Below are 10518 nucleotides of genomic sequence, written 5' to 3'. Positions count from 1 at the left end.
AATACAGGTTTTGTTGTCATACATTCTTACATTTATGGGCATCCACTTGAGCTTGATCATACCAGAGGTCATGAACTTATATATAATTGAGTCTCTATTTCCTAGTAAATGTAGCTTCTTTGCTAAGGGTACTAATTTGTTTCCACCTTCCGTTTCTATGATGGAGTTTTGTCTGGGTTGATCTTGTATCAATCTTGAATATGCTGCTATGAGAATACTAAAATATTCTTTACATGATAATTGTACTGTTCTGTCAAGAATACTTTGAAAGCACAACAATATATTGCACATAAAATAGTGTGTGGCAAGAAACTTTAGTCAACTTTGAAACTAGGTTAATTCACTTTTGTTTTTCCTCTGTGTGATGAAGTGCCTGGCTATATTTTAATACTTTAGGTCACTATGACTGGAAATGGCCAAAGAATGGTTTTTTCAGTCATAGTCGTCTGAAATCTATGGAAACATAGTTGTGCATATGGCATGGTATGAAGTATAAACAAACTTTAAAAAAATACAAGAATTTAGGAGGGAAAAGAAAACTAGGAAGGGAAAGTTGAAACAAGAAAGAAAAATTTCCTGTTTGTTTTCACTCATTTCCATTTCTTTCCTAGCCTCATTTTTCTGACTCTGACAACTATAGTGAACAATTATTGTTCGTTCACTCCAGAAGCCACTCTTTTTGGGGGGGAGGGGCTTCTCCTGCCCAGTCTGCCCATGCGTGGAGCCCTGCTCTCTGGGAACTCACCTCCCCACTCTGGGAGAGACCGGAGAGAACGGTTAGGGCCGCAGGAGGCCCCAGTCTCAGACCTTCCCAGGTGCTGATGGAGTGAAGAGCACTCAGCGCGTGGCCCAGCTGATGAGCTTCCCCCGCCCCAGAAGCCACTCTTTATCTCTCCTACTACATGGCTTTGTCATACTAGAACACAATTTGGGTGCATGTCTTCACATGAGATTTTATTAATCTCTGATGAATAATAATGTTGGTTAAATTCAAAGTGAAAAAATACCCTTAAGGTCTGCAATATGATGTGAATTCTCTTGCTACATTATGTAAGTACATGAGGAAGGTTGAGCTTCCTTGTAATGATAGTGTAATAAAAATTCATGACTTTATTATTACTATAATCATTTTTTTGCTTTTAAGTATGGGTAGGTATTAAAAACAGCAGGAGTCTATATTCAGCTAAGCAGGCTCCTGTAGCTGCAAAGATATTGGAAGTTCTGAAAGGCTAGAGTACATTCAATATTTTTGGAGGGCTGAAGAAGGTTTTCATAGCTTGCTGCATTTAAGATGTACTACCAGAATTCTACCACTAAACCATTCCAATCCCTACCGGCAAGTTTAAATATGTATAAATGTCCAAGTGGTAAAGCATTTAGTAATCTCTTTAAGCTAAACTTTGGTCATGCTATTTTTACAAGATCATTTTAACCAAGAGCCAATATAAAAACTATAACTATAACTATTATATTAACTAGTTATATATTAACTGTTATAGAAGACAAATAAATACAGAAGCAATAATATTTATGTTTTTCAGTTTAATGTCTAGTAGGGAGTGACAGCATGTTATCAAATAAGCTCAAAACATAATGCCAAACAAATTATACAATGTATAATTTTATAACTATACCAGGACAGAGAGCATTTTTGAAGGAAATAGAGAAGTTCAGAGTTGAGGACCTATGAGCAGATTGTTAAAATGACATTTTGTTTGAAAGAACTTAAGAGGTAATAATAATAGTAATAACAATGTTGATGATGATACTAATTTTAATAATGATATAGAGCAAAAGTGAGAGTAAATATTTTTTTAATTTTAGAAGATGTTCTTTATAATAACACAATTTTTAACCAGTTACCTGCCTTCACTAATTTCCAATATTACTTAATGTGCTAGGAGGTATCATCCTATATTTCTTTTGAGAGAAAAGAAATTTAAACTCAGAGAATAAAGTAATTGGTTAAAACAATGGGAATAGCAAATAGAAAAACTCTAGTGTGAAAATGGAATATTAAGCAACACTAAGACAAATATCCTGGTAATGACTTGCTTTTTCTTGACCTTATTCTCTGGTGTTTCTTGTATTTATTTCCTATTATATTATGAAACAGGGCTATTTTGTTTTGTTTTGTTTTGTTTATTTTATTTTATTTTTGGTGCAGCTGATAAAGAGCACCAAGTGATATGGCAAGTTAGGAAGGATTTGAGTAGCAGCTACTATGCAATCTTAAAGCTCCAGAATTTACAAAACAATGATGAATGAGTAACCTGGCCACAAGCACTTCTACTACCTTCTCTTGACTTTCTTTTTTCATAATATTGATAGAAGCGGATTCATTTTCATTGCTAAGCTTTTTCCTAACTAGCCCTTCTTTATTTCTCTGAAGCCTCCTTATATATTACCAATTCCTTGTGTTAAATTACTTGTTTGTAAATAGTTAAATTTTGATAAAAATAACAAAACAAAACCACATTTGAAGTAGATGACCAACAAATTTCAAATTTCTCCATATCATATAAGAGAATTTATATTTCTACTATTAAAATTTAATTTTTTCTTTGATAATTTATTTACTTAATCACTTTATGTCCCGATCACAGCCCTGTTTGCTCCCTTCATTTCAGTTCCAAACTTACAAATCTCTCTCCCCATTACTACCCTGCCTTCTCTACAGAGAAAGGGAAGGCTTCCTTGGGAACCAACTTGCAATGGGACATTTATTCCCAGGAGGACGACCCTTATATTCTCTCACTGAGGACCAATAAGCTCAGGGAAGGGTATCCAATGGCAGGCCACACAGTCGGCATCAGTTCCTGCTCTGACTGTTAGGACATTCACATGACGACCAAGCTGCACATCCAAATGTGTAGGGGACCTGGATCTAGCCCATGCATGATTTTGGTTGAGCCCTATTGGGACCAGGTTACCTGACTCTGTAGGCCTTCTTGTGGTGTCCTTGACCCCTTTGTCTTGTACAATTCTATCTCCCACTCTTCTACAACACTACTCTACCTCCACCCGATGTTTGACTGTTGATTTCTTGTTCTGTTTCCATCAGCTGCTGGATTAAGCATCTCAGGAGACAGTTAACCTCAAGTTCTGTCTGCAAGAATAGCAAGAGTGTCATTAATAGTGTCAGAGGTTGGGTCTCTCCCATGGGATAGGTCTCATTTGCTCCAGTTTTCAACATTTGGCTGTTCCCTCAAACTGTTTCAATTTTATCCTTATACATCTTTTAGGCAGGACAAATTTTGGGTTGAAGGTTTTGTTGGTGGGTTGATGTCACCACTCCTCCTTTGGAATTCACATAAGGCTACAGGAGGTGGCCACTTCAGTCTCTATAACCCCCACTGGTAAAATTCTCAGATAAGGTCATCCTCATAGTCTTCCTGGAGCTTCCCTCATCCCAGATCTCCTGACAGCTCCAGACATGCCTCCTATCAATTTCAATTCTCACTCCAAGCCTTCTGCTATCCACTCCACACAACTGATCCCCACACCTGATCGAACTCACCCCCTCTCCCATGCAGTTAACCCTCTCTTTCTACCTCAGATGACTATTTTCTTTCCGCTCTGGTTAGACCCTTTCTTCTTCTCTTGTGCCCTCCTATTTACCCAGTTTTCTTTAGGTCTGTAGTTCGCAGTATTATTTTCCTGACCTCAATGGCTAAAGTCCCCTTATAGTGATTACATACAATAGACATCTTTCTGGGTGTGGGCTACTTCACAAAGGAAGATATTCTCGTGTCCCCATCCATTTGCCTTCAATTTCCTGGGTGTGCTTGGTTTTATTAGCTGAAGAGGATTCCATTGTGCAGATATAGCAAATTTTCTATATCTATTCTTCAGTTGAGTAATATCAAGGTTGTATCTAGTTCCTAGCTATTATGAATAAAGCTAAGATGAACATAGTTGAGCAAGTGTCCCTGTGGTATAGTGGGGCATTTATTTGGGTATATGTCCAAGAGTTGTATAACTGGGACATGGGGTAGAACTATTCCCTACAAAACTGCCAACTTGATTTTCAAAGGTATTGAACCAGTTTGCACTCCCACTAGCACTGGAGGAGGGTTCTCCTTGCTTACCATACTTTCCAGCATGAGCTGTCACTTATGGTTTGAATCTATCCATACTGACAGGGATAAGACAGAATCACAGAGACTTTTGGATTGTCATTTCAATGATAAATAAGAACAATATAATTTCTTCAGTGCTTCTCAGCCATTAGATATCCCATTCCTGAGAATTTTGTTTAGGTCTTTATAACATTTTTAATAGATTTATTTTATTTGCCAGTGTCTAATATACTGAGTTCTTTATATATTTTAGATATTAGACCTCTGTTTTATGTAGAGATGATGAAGAGGTTTTTTTTTTCCATTTTGTAGGCTGTATTTCTGTCCTACTGATTATGTAGTTAGTCTTGCAAAACTTTTCAGTTTCATAAGGTCCCATTTTTATTTATTTATTTATTTATTTATTTAATTGTATATTTTTATTTCCATTACATTTTATTTTATTTGTTATCCTCTTTCCCGGTTTCCCCTCCAAATACATGCTACCCATCCCCCACTCCTTTCATGAGGATTGTCCCCCATTCACTCATACCCTCTTGCCTCCCAGCTCTGATATTTGTTTATACTGGGGTATCAAACCTTCACAGGACGAAGGGCCTCTCCTCCCATAGATGTCGAACAAGGTCTTCCTATGCTACGCATGTGGCTGGAGCCATATATCTCTCTTGTATATTCTTTGTATGTTGGTTTAGTCCCTGGGAGCTCTGGGTGGGGCAGATTCTGGTTTGTTGATATTCTTGTTCTTCCTATGGGTTGCAAACACCATTGCTGCTTCAGTCCTTCCTCTAACTTATCCAATGGGAACCCCATTATCAGTACAATGGTTGGCTTTGAGCATCCACCTTTGTATTTGTCAGGCTCTAGCAAAGCCTCTCAGAAGACAGCTGTACTAGGCTCCTGTCAGCATGTACTTCTTGGCATCCAAAATAGAGTCTGGGTTTGGTGACTGTATATGAGATGGATCCCTAGTTTGGGCAGTCTCTGGATGGCCTTTCCTTCAGTTTCTGCTCCAGATTTGGCTCAGTATTTCCTTCTATGAGTATTTTTGTTCACCCTTTTAAGAAGGACTGAAGCGTTCACACTTTGCTCTTCCTTTTTGAGCTTCATGTGGTCTATGAATTGTATCTTGGTTATTCTGAGCTTTTGGGCTAATATCCACTAATCAGTGAGTGCATACCACGTGTAATTTTTGTGAGTGGGCTACCTCCCAAAGGAAGATATTTTCTAGTTCCAACCATTAGCTTAAGAAGTTCATGTAGTCATTGGTCATAATAGCGGAGTAGTGCTCCATTGAGTAAATGTGTAACATTTTCTGTATCTATTGTTTTGTTAAGAAAATCTGGGCTTGTTCCAGATTCTGGCTATAATAATTAAGGCTGTAATGAACATACTGGAGCATATATATTTGTTATATGTTCGAACATCTTTTGTGAATATGCACAGTAGTATTATAGCTGGGTCCTCAGATACTGTGAGGAACTGGGCAAGACTGATTTTCACAGTGGTTGTACCAACTTGCAATCCCAACATCAATGGAGGATTCTTTTTCTTTGTCCACATCTTCCCCAGCATCTACTGTCACCTGAATTTGATACTAGCCATTTTGACTGGTGAAAGGTGGAATATCAGGGAGTTTTGATTTACATTTCCCTGATGACTACGAATGGTGAACATTTCTTTAGGTGCTTGTCAGCCATTTGCTCTTCCTCCATTAAGAATTCTTTGTTTAGCTCTGCATCCAATTTTAATAGGGTTATTTGATTATCTGGAATCTATCTTCTTAATTTCTTTGAATGTATGGGATATTAGGCCTCTATTGGACATAGGATTGGTAAAGACCTTTTCCCTATATGTTAGTTGCCTAGTTTTCCTACTGACAGTATACTTTGCCTTACAGAAGCTTTGCAATTTTATGAGGTACCAAAATTTCTTTCCCTGTGCCCATGTGGTTCAGGCCCTTCCCCACATTTTCTTCTCTTAGTTTGAGTGTATCAGGTTTCATGTGCAGGTCCTTCATCCACTTGGACTTGAGCATTTTACAAGATTATAAGAAAAGGTCAATTTGCATTCTTCTGCATGCTGACAGCCAGTTGTATCACCTAGTTGTTAACAAGGGTGTTTATTTTCATTGTATGTTTTTAGGTCCTTTCTCAATGAACAAGTGACCATAGGGGTGTGGGTTCATTTCTGGGTCCTCAGTTCTATTCCAGCTGTCTACCTGCCTGTCTCTGTACCAATATCATATATTTTTTATCAGGATTGCTGTGTAATAGAGTTGGAGGTTAGGGATGGTGATTTCCAGGAAGTTATTTTATTGTTGAGAATAATTTTCATTATCCTCAATTTTAGGTTATTCCAAATGAATTTGCAAATTGCTCTTTCTAACTCAATGAAGAATTTATTCAGAAATTTGGTGGGGGGATTGTATTGACTCTGTAGATTGCTTTCATCAGATGGTCATTTTTACTCTAATAATCGTGCCAATACATGAGCATGAGAGATTTTTCACTCTTATGGGATCTTCAGTTTTTTTTTTCTTCAGAGACTTGAAGTTCTTGACATACAGATCTTACACTTGCTTGGTTAATGGCACATCAAGGTATTTTATATTATTTGTGACTATTGTGAAGGGTGTTATTTCCCTAATTTCTTGTTCAGACTGTTTATCCTTTGAGTAGAGGAAGGCTACAGATGTGTTTGAGTTAATTTTATATCCAAAAACTTGGCAGAAGTTGTTTATCAGGTTTTGGATTTCTCTAGTGGAATTTTTGGGGTCCCTTAAACATACTATCATATCATCTACAAATAGTAATATTTTGATTTTTCTTTTCCAATTTGTATCACTTTGACCTCCTTTTGTTGTCTGATTGCTCTGGGTAGGACTTTCAGCACTATATTGAATAGGTACGGAGAGATTGGAAGCCTTGTCTAGTCCCTGATTTTAGTGGGAATTAATTGATATTGGCTACTGGTTTTCTGTATATGCATTTTGATATGTTTAGGTATGAGGCTTGAATACAACATCTTACCAAGACTTTATCCATGAAGGGGTGTTTAATTTTTTCAAATGCTTTCACAGGATCTTATGAGAATATCATGTGTTTTTTTAACTTGATTTTATTTATATAGTGGATTACATTGATGGATTCTATATATTGAACCATCCCTTCTTCCCTGGGATGAAGTCTACATGATACTGTAAATGATAATTTTGATGTTATCTTGGATTCAATTTGCTAGAATTTTATTTAGTATTTGGGCATCTATAATCATGTCTGAAATTGGTCTGAAATTTGTACTTTGTTGGGTCTTTGTGTGGTTTAGGTATAAACATAATTCATAGAATTAATTGGTTACTATTCCTTCTTTTATTATTTTGTGGAATAGTTTGCACAGTATTGGTATTAGGTCTTCTATGAAGGTATGATATAATTCTACACTAAACCCATCTAGTCTTGGGCTTTTTTAGGTTGGGAGACTTTTAAAGATTACTTTTTTTCTTTAGGGTTTATGGGACTGTTTAGATATTTTTTTTAACTTTGGTACCTGGTATCTGTCTATAAAATTGTCTATATCATCTAGATTTATGAGCTTGGTTGAATATAGGCTTTTGTAGTAAGATCTGATGATATTTTTGAATTTCTGTTCTCAATTTTCCTTTCTGATTTTGTTAATTTGGATACTGTCATTGTGCCCTCTGGCTAATCTGGCTAAGGGTCTTTCTATCTTATCTGGGTCTTGATTTTCTCCTAGTTCTGTTGATAATTTGAATAGTTTTTTTTTTTTTGTTTCTACTTGGTTGTTTTCAGCTCTGCCTTTGATTATTTCTTGACTTCTACTACACCTAAGTGTATTGGTTTCTTTTTGTTCTAGTGCTTTCTGACGTGCTGTCAAGCTTCTAGTGTATGCTTTTTCCAGTTACTATTGGAGGCACTCAGATCTATGATTTTTCCTCTTAGCACTGCTCTCATTGTATCCCATAAGTTTTGATATTTTGTGCCTTCATTTTCTAGATTCTAAAAAACTCTTTAACATCTTTATTTCTTCTTTAACTAAGTTCTCACGGAAGAGAGCACGCTCCAGCTTTCATGTGTCTGCAGACTTTCCTATCATTTTAGTTGTTATTGAATACTGGCCTTAGTCCATGGTGATCTGTTAGCAGGCGTGGGATTATATCTATCTTCTTATATCTGTTGAGGCCTGTTTTTGTCCACTTATACGGTCAGTTTTTGAGATGGTACCATGAGGTGCTGAGAAGAAGATATATTTTTCTGTTTTAGGATGAATTGTTCTAGAAATGTCTGTTAAATCAATTAGGTTCATAAATTCTGTTAATTTCACTGTGTCACTGTTTAGTTCCTGTTTCTATGATCTGTCCATTGGTGAAGATGCTGTGTTTATTTCTCCCACTATTATTGTGTGAGGTACAATGTGTGCTTTGAGCTTTAGTAAAGTTTACTTTATGAACGTGGGTGCCCTTGCATTTGCAGCATAGATATATAAAATTGAGAGTTTTTGGTGAATTTTTCCTTTACAAATCTGAAGAATCCTTTCTTACCTTTTTTGATAATTTTTGGTTGATAGTTAAATTTATTCGATTTTAGAATAGTTATTCCAGCTTGTTTTGTCATACCACTTGCTTGAAAAACTTTTTTCCAAGACTTTTATTCTGAGGAAGTATCTGTGTTTGTTACTTAGGTGTGTTTCCCAAATGGAGCAAAATGCTGGGTTCCGTTTACATATCCAATTTGTTAGTCTATGTCTTTTTATTTGGGTATTGAGTCCACTGAAGTTCAGAGTTATTAGGGACCAGTGAATGTTGTTTCCTATTATATTTGTTGTTACAGGTAGAATTATGTTTGTATGGCTGTCTTTATTTGATTTAGTTGAAAGAAGATTACTTTCTTGTTTTTCTAGGGTATAGTTTCATTGTAGGGCGGAAATTGTGGAAATATAGTAGGTAAATTACTTTTTTTTTCATGGAATTTCTTGGTTTCTCCATGAATGGTAATTGAAATTTCTGCCTGATATTTTACCCTTGACTGGCATTTGTGTTCTCTTATGGTCGGTATGACATCTTTCCAGGATCTTCTAGCTTTCATAGTCTCTGTTGATAGATCTGTTGTAATTCTGATAGGTCTGCCTTTATATGTTAATGGACCTGTACCCCTTATTGCTTTTAATATCCTTTCTTTGTTTTGTGCATTTGCTCTTTTGACTGTTATGTGATGGGAGAAATTTGTTTTCTGGTTCAATGTAGTTGGAATTCTGTAACTTTCTTTTATTTTTATTGGAAACATTTTTCTTTGTGTTAGGGAATTTTTCTTCTATAATTTTGTTGAAGATATCTAATGGCCCTTTAGGTTGGACATCTTCATTCTCTTCTATACCTATTGTTCTTAGTTTTTGGTCTTTTCAACATTTCCTGAATTTCCTGGATGTGTTAGGAGCTTTTTGTTTTTCATTTTCTTTGATTGTTTTGTCAATGTTGTCTATTGGGTCTTCTCCCTATGAGATTCTCTCTTCTATCTCTAGCATTCTGTTGGTGATACTTGCATCTATGACTCTTGCTCTCTTTCCTAGATTTTCTATCCCCAGGGTTGTTTCTCTTTGTGATTTCTTTTTTTTTTATTAACTTGAGTATTTCTTATATACATTTCAAGTGTTATTCCCTTTCCCGGTTTCCGGGCAAACATCCCCCTCCCCCCTCCCCTTTCTTACGGGTGTTCCCCTCCCAACCCTCCCCCCATTGCCGCCCTCCCCCCATAGTCTAGTTCACTGGGGGTTCAGTCTTAGCAGGACCCAGGGCTTCCCCTTCCACTGGTGCTCTTACTAGGATATTCACTGCTACCTATGGGGTCAGAGTCCAGGGTCAGTCCATATATAGTCTTTAGGTAGTGGCTTAGTCCCTGGAAGCTCTGGTTGCTTGACATTGTTGTACTTTTGGGGTCTCGAGCCCCTTCAAGCTCTTCCAGTTCTTTCTCTGATTCCTTCAACGGGGGACCTATTCTCAGTTCAGTGGTTTGCTGCTGGCATTCGCCTCTGTATTTGCTGTATTCTGGCTGTGTCTCTCAGGAGAGATCTACATCCGGTTCCTGTCAGCCTGCACTTCTTTGCTTCATCCATCTTGTCTAATTGGGTGGCTGTATATGTATGGGCCACATGTGGGGCAGGCTCTGAATGGGTGTTCCTTCAGTCTCTGTTTTAATCTTTGCCTCTCCCTTCACTGCCAAGGGTATTCTTTTTCCTCATTTAAAGAAGGAGTGAAGCATTCACATTTTGATCATCTGTCTTGAGTTTCGTTTGTTCTAGGGATCTAGGGTAATTCAAGCATTTGGGCTAATAGCCACTTATCAATGAGTGCATACCATGTATGTCTTTCTGTGATTGGGTTAGCTCACTCAGGATGATATTTTCTAGTTCCAACCATTTGCCT

At 37.0% G+C, this 10518-nt stretch overlaps 1 pseudogene; it reads right to left on the bottom strand.

Annotated features, from left to right (window-relative positions):
- Positions 1-542: 542 nt before the first annotated feature.
- On the bottom strand, positions 543-872 carry LOC147998225 (Nuclear RNase P; annotated as a pseudogene).
- Between the last annotated feature and the right edge of the window lie 9646 nt (positions 873-10518).

Source organism: Rattus norvegicus, chromosome X, assembly GCF_021556685.1.
Source record: "Rattus norvegicus strain SHRSP/BbbUtx chromosome X, alternate assembly SHRSP_T2T, whole genome shotgun sequence".
NCBI lineage: Eukaryota > Metazoa > Chordata > Mammalia > Rodentia > Muridae > Rattus > Rattus norvegicus.
This window is presented reverse-complemented; position numbering and strand designations above follow the sequence as displayed.